Raw genomic sequence first — 6,000 nt, forward strand, 5'->3', positions numbered from 1 at the left:
ACCGAGCCGAACTCAAAACCAGCAAAAATTAACTTGTTTTGAGTTTAACTCGGTTGTTTGTTTCGATTTCTGTTCCTTTTGGGTTTGATAGGGAGTTTGTATAAACAATGTTCTTTTTGGAAAGTCTTGAAAATTAATTTTTGTTCTTTTTTAATGACATAATATTTTTCTTGTAAAAAAATAATATTATATTTTTTCATTTTTTTTTGTAAGAATCTGTAGTTTGGCCTACTGCTTGTATGTTCGAAAAAATTTTTCAACAATGTTAATCCTAACACAAATAATATTGTTCAATTTAATTTTATACCTCCTCAGGTTGACCTGACACACCAGTTGACAGTTACACTCGTTTGATTATATAAACTGTATGAGCAGAAGTAGTGATTAGTAGTAGCCCCAAAAGTTTCCACTTTATCCCCCCCCCCAGTCGTTCTAGAGATATTGATGAGGTGTCTTATTGACAACCATAGACACAGTGCCTTTTGACTTAGTTTTGAAGGAGAATGCATAGTGGGCCAATTGCATAATTGTGGGGGAGAAGATACCCAGTATTACTAGAGACATAGTTGCTGAGTAGTATTCCTGTATGAACTCCGAGCGTAGACCCATACGCTCCTTTCTACTATAGTGGTTTCAGATCACGAAGAAGGTTTAACGGGGTGAGATACTGCCATCTATGTAACCAAAGTCATAGACGGCGTTATTGTTAACTACAGGTATAGAAGGTGACATGTTTTTTCCAATGACACATTTCTTAGCTTTTAAATAGCTTTTCCCATTGATTTTATGAAATTTTTGTCTGAGATATGAATCGAACATGAGACCTATGATTTCCTATAGTAAAAGAACGACACGCTACTTGACTGAGCCAACAATTCGTTGATGATATCATGTTCTTAGGAATACATTCTAAGCCATCAATATTTTGTTTCTGGGACCCTGGCCAACTATGTTAAGCGTTCCAATATCATAACAAGTTTTTTACGCAGTTGATATCTCAATTGTATTTTTGGTAAGTGTTATCAGTGATCTGTTTCCGGGTACTTTTTTTGGCATCATTCTGAGAATATGCATACCACGGTGATTTGAGATGCTTACTAGTCAGAAATATTCTATTTATGGTTAGAGAAACCTGTTTCGATCTACAAAAATTTTAATTACCACAACCGGGCAGGTATCATCTTTGTAATGTAATGGTCCTGAGCACGTTGGTTTTCCATTATTAGGGCTTGCGCATGAATTTGGGTCCCCACATTCCCATTAATAATCCAATGCCCCCCCACCAGGACCTTGAGTCCCCCTACAAGTCCCTAGGTCCCTTGCAGGGATCCAAGTCCCCCTACATGCTCCCACTGTCCAATCCCCCCATTTTCTGATGAATTTGTTTGGATATTAAGAGGAGGGCCTTAATTTCATTGAGAGGAGGGCCATTAAAATCATTGGTCATGATTTTTTAAGAGATTGGTATTGATTTTCACAGTTTGGTGTTAATTTCTAAGGTTTGGTGTTGATTTCTATGGCTTGGTGTAGATTTTTAGAGTTGGCCCTGATTTCTACAGTTTGGTGTTGATTTTTATGAATTCGTCTGGATTTCAAGATAATTGTCTTAATTTCTACAGTTTGGTCCTGATTCTTATGATTTATGATTTCTATGTGGCTTTTCCGGATTTCTATATATTTGTTATGGTTCTTATGAATTCGTCGGGATTTCTATATATTGGTCATGAATTTTCAAAGGCTGGCCATGATGATCTCTTCGGTTTGGGCTTGATTTATATGGTTTGGTCTAAGTTTCTTGGTTTGGCCCTGATTTCTTCAGTTTGGGCTTGATTTTTTATGCATTGGTCTAGATTTCAATGGTTTGGTATGCATTTCTAGGATTGGCTCTGATTTTTATGTGTTCATCTGAATTTCTGTGCATTGGTTATAATTTCTATGGGATTTTCCTGGATATCAAAGTGTCCTGGAAATGTAACAAAACAGAATTTTTTTTCAAAGTGTCTTCTGTATTGTTACGTGCCATCTTAAAAGTTTTTTCAGTGTCTTCTGTTTTGTTAGGTTTCACCTTAAAAGTTTTTTCGAAGTGTCTTCTGTTTTGTTACATTTTCCCTTAAAACTTTTTTTCAGGGTGTCTTCTGTTTTGTTACGTTTCACCTTAAAAGTTTTTTTTCTAACCGTCTTCTTTGGTTGAGATTACTATGTATTGGTCAAGATTTTTTAAAGATTGCCCATGATTTATACAGTTTTGGTCTCGATTTCTATGGTAGGGTCTTGATTTCTATGGTTTGGTCTAAATTTCTAGGGCTGGCCCTTATTTTTATGAATTGGTCTTGACTTCTATGGACTGGTTATAATATCTACGAATTCCCCTGAATTTCAAACCATTGGATATGATTTCTATGGGATTTTTCTAGATTTGTATGGACTGTTCATGATTCATACGCTTTTGTCTTGATGTCTTTAGTTTGGTCAGTATTTTCAGGGTTGACCCTGACTTTTATGAAATCGTCTGGATTTTTATGCATTATTAGAATTTCTATAAATTCCCCTGAATTTCTATGCATTGATTGTGATTTCTACGGTTTTTTTCGGGATTTCTATGGACCGGTCTTGCTTTCTACATTTTTGCCTTGATGTCTCTGGTTTGGTCTGGATTTTTAAGGTTGACCCTGATTTTTATGAATTTGCGTGGATTTCTATGGTATTCTTCTGGATTTATATGTATTGGTTATGATTTCTGTAGCATTCTTCTAGATTTCCGTGGATCGGTCTTTATTTCTACAGTTTTGTCCTGATATGTTTGGTTAGGTCTGGATTTCTAGAGTTGATCTAGATTCTTATGAATTTGTCTGGATTTCTATTCATTGGTTATGATTTCTATGAATTTTCCTGAATTTCTATGAATTCGCTATGATTTCTATGGAATTTATCTGGATTTGTATGGACCAATCACGATTTCTACAGATTTGTCTTGATGTCTTTGGTTTGGTCTGGATTTTTCGGGTTGACCATGATTTTTCTGAATCTGTGTGGATTTCTATGCATTGCTTATGATTTCCATGAATTCTTGATGTTTATGAATTCGTCAGGATTCTTATGAATTCTTCGGGATTCCTATGAATTGGTCATGATTTTTAGAGGTTGGCCTTGATTTCTTTTCAGTTTGGTATTCATTTCTATGGTATGGTCTAGAGTTCTATGGTTTGGTCTAGATTTCTAGTGTTGACCCTGTTTTTTTTTAATTCCTCTGGATTTCTAAGCATTGGGTATGTGTTCTATAAATTCCCCGCAATTTCTATGCATTGGTTATGATTCTATGGGATTGTTAAGGATTTCTATGGACCGGTTATCATTTTTATAGTTTTTTCTTGATTTCTTTGGTTTGGTCTAGATTTTTAGGCTTGACTCTGATTTTTATAATTTATTTGGATTTCTATGCATTGCTTGTGAATTCTATGAATTCTTGATTTATATATAATCGTCTTGATTTCTATGCATTGATTATGATTTCCCTGTTTTTTTTCTGGATTTCTTTGAACTGGTCACGTTTTCTACAGTTTTGTCTTGATGTCTTTGGTTTGGTCTGGATTTTTAGGGTTTACCTTGATTTTATGATTTTTTTGTGAATTTCTATGGATTGCTTATGATTTCAACGAATTCTTCCGGATTGCTATACATTGATCATGATTTTTAGAGGTTGGCCATGATTTCCACAGTCTGGTCTGGATTTCTATGGTTTTGGTCTTGATTTCTCGGGTTTGGTTGGGATTTCAAGGATTGCCACTGATTACTACAATTTTGTCTGGATTTTTGAAATTCCTCGGGATTTCTTAGTATTGCTCATGATTTTTTAGAGATTGGCCATAATTTCTACAGTTTGGTCTATGAATTTCAGTTTGGTTTCTATGAATTCTTCCAGATTTCTATGTATTGGTTATGATTTCTATGGTATTTTTCTGGAATTGTATGGAACGGTCTTCATTATTAAAATTTTGCCTCTATGTCTTTGGTTTGTTCTGAATTTCTAGGGTTAACCCTGATTTTTGTGAATTTGTCTGGATTTCTATACTAAGCTTATAATTTCTATGATTTCATCCAGAACTTATAAGGTAAAACATATGATTTTAAGTATATAAGTTTGATCAAGTTTAGTCTTACTCATCAAAAGTTACGAGCCTGAGAAAATTTGTCTTATTTTAGAAAATAGGGGTAAAAACCCCCCGAAAAGTCATAGAATCTTAATGAAAATCACACCATCAGATTCAGCGTATCAGAGAACCTCAACATAAAAGTTTCCAGCTCCTATCAACAAAAATGTGGGATTTTGTATTTTGCCAGAAGACAGATAACAGATGCGTGTTTTTTTTTGTTTTGTTTTTTTCAGGGGTGATCGTATAGACCTGTCCTAGAATGTCCCGACACGGCAATTTCTGACAGAAATTGAAAGTTCTAATGTCCTTTTTAAGTGACAAAAAAATTGGAGGGCAGCTAGGCCCCTTCCCACGCACATTTTTCACCAAAGTCATCGGATCAAAATTTTGTGACAGCCATTCTGTTCAACTCAGTCGAAAAACCAATAACGTGGAGATGGCGTTGGGGTGGGTTGCGAGTAGGAAGTTACGTGGGAGGATCTTTCCATTGAGAAATTTTTCATAAGGGATGAGAATTTCCATGAAGGGGGCGCAGAATTTTCTAGCATTATTTAAAAAAAAACAATGAGAAAATAAAAATATTTTTTTCAACTGGAAGAAATGAGCAGAACTAGAACTTAAAATGAACATAAAATATTACTTGTACAAAGAGATTCTTCTCCACAGTACCTTGCTCTTGACGCTAAAGTATTTTTAGTAATTCCAACTGTTTATTCTAAAGCCTTTCTGATTCAGGGGTCATTCTTGAAGATATGGGACAAAATTCAAGCTTTAGTGTAAAAAACGAGATATTGACGAGAGGGCGAACCCCCTGATATCTATGATATCTACTGACGTCATGTTTGTGTGTCGACTGACGTCATGTTTGTCAACTGACGTATCTATATATATAAAAATAAGTTGTCTGTGTGTCTGTCGAGTGACGTCATGTCATCATGTCATGTCGTCATGAAGTTAGTTGTCGTCATTTTTGTTATGACGAAGACGTCATTAAAGGTATTTAAGACATTCGTTCACGGAAAAATGTTTAATTATAAAATGACTGAAGAACCTACAATGGCAACAGCCGAGGAAGCTGCTCAAAGAGTCTATGCCAAAAAACTTGCTGCTGATAGAGAAAGTAAGAAAAGAAAGCGTGCCGAGGAATCACAAGAACAGCAAGAAAACAGGCTTGTGGCTGATAGAAAAAGTAAGAACAGAAAGCGTGCCGAGGGACTACCAGAGCAACGCGAAACCAAACTTGCTGCTAAAAGAGAAAGTGAAAAAAGAAGGCTCCCCGAGGAATCACAAGAACAGCAAGAAAACAGGCTTGCGGCTGATAGAGAAAGTAAGAAAAGAAAGCGTGCCGAGGAATCACAAAAACAGCGTGAAATTAGGCTTGCGTCTCAAAGAGAAATCACAAAAAGAAAGCGTGCCGAGGAATCACAAGAGCAACCTGGGTCAGTGCGATGCTGGATGTACTCAGTGGAATGGCAAAACCGAGGATTGCCACACGCACATATACTAATCTGGCTACATTATAAAATTACTTATAACGAAATTGATGATATGATTTCCGCTGACATACCTGATGAAAATGTCGATAAGGGGTTATATGATATTGTTGTAAAAAATATGATACATGGACCTTGCGGTGCACTGAACGATAATTCACCATACATGGCCAAAGGAAGGTGCACAAAGCAATATCCTCGACTTTTAGTACCCAACACAATTACTGGCAATGATGGTTACCCACAATATAGAAGAGGATCTACTGAAGATGGCGGTAAAATAGCAATAATATAGAAGCGTAACGGTACCACCATCGAAGTAGATAACCAGTGGGTTTTTCCATATTCCCCATTAT

At 35.9% G+C, this 6,000-nt stretch overlaps 2 protein-coding genes across 4 annotated transcripts in view; both read right to left on the reverse strand.

Annotated features, from left to right (window-relative positions):
- The window catches only part of LOC136028245 (uncharacterized), a 306,509-nt gene that overhangs the window by 154,545 nt on the left and 145,964 nt on the right, over positions 1-6,000 (reverse strand). The window lies entirely within an intron of this gene.
- The window catches only part of LOC136042166 (glycine receptor subunit alpha-2-like), an 85,611-nt gene that overhangs the window by 925 nt on the left and 78,686 nt on the right, over positions 1-6,000 (reverse strand). The gene's annotated exons all lie outside the window — the stretch shown is intronic.

This window comes from Artemia franciscana, chromosome 1 (genome assembly GCF_032884065.1).
Source record: "Artemia franciscana chromosome 1, ASM3288406v1, whole genome shotgun sequence".
Taxonomy (NCBI): Eukaryota; Metazoa; Arthropoda; class Branchiopoda; order Anostraca; family Artemiidae; genus Artemia; species Artemia franciscana.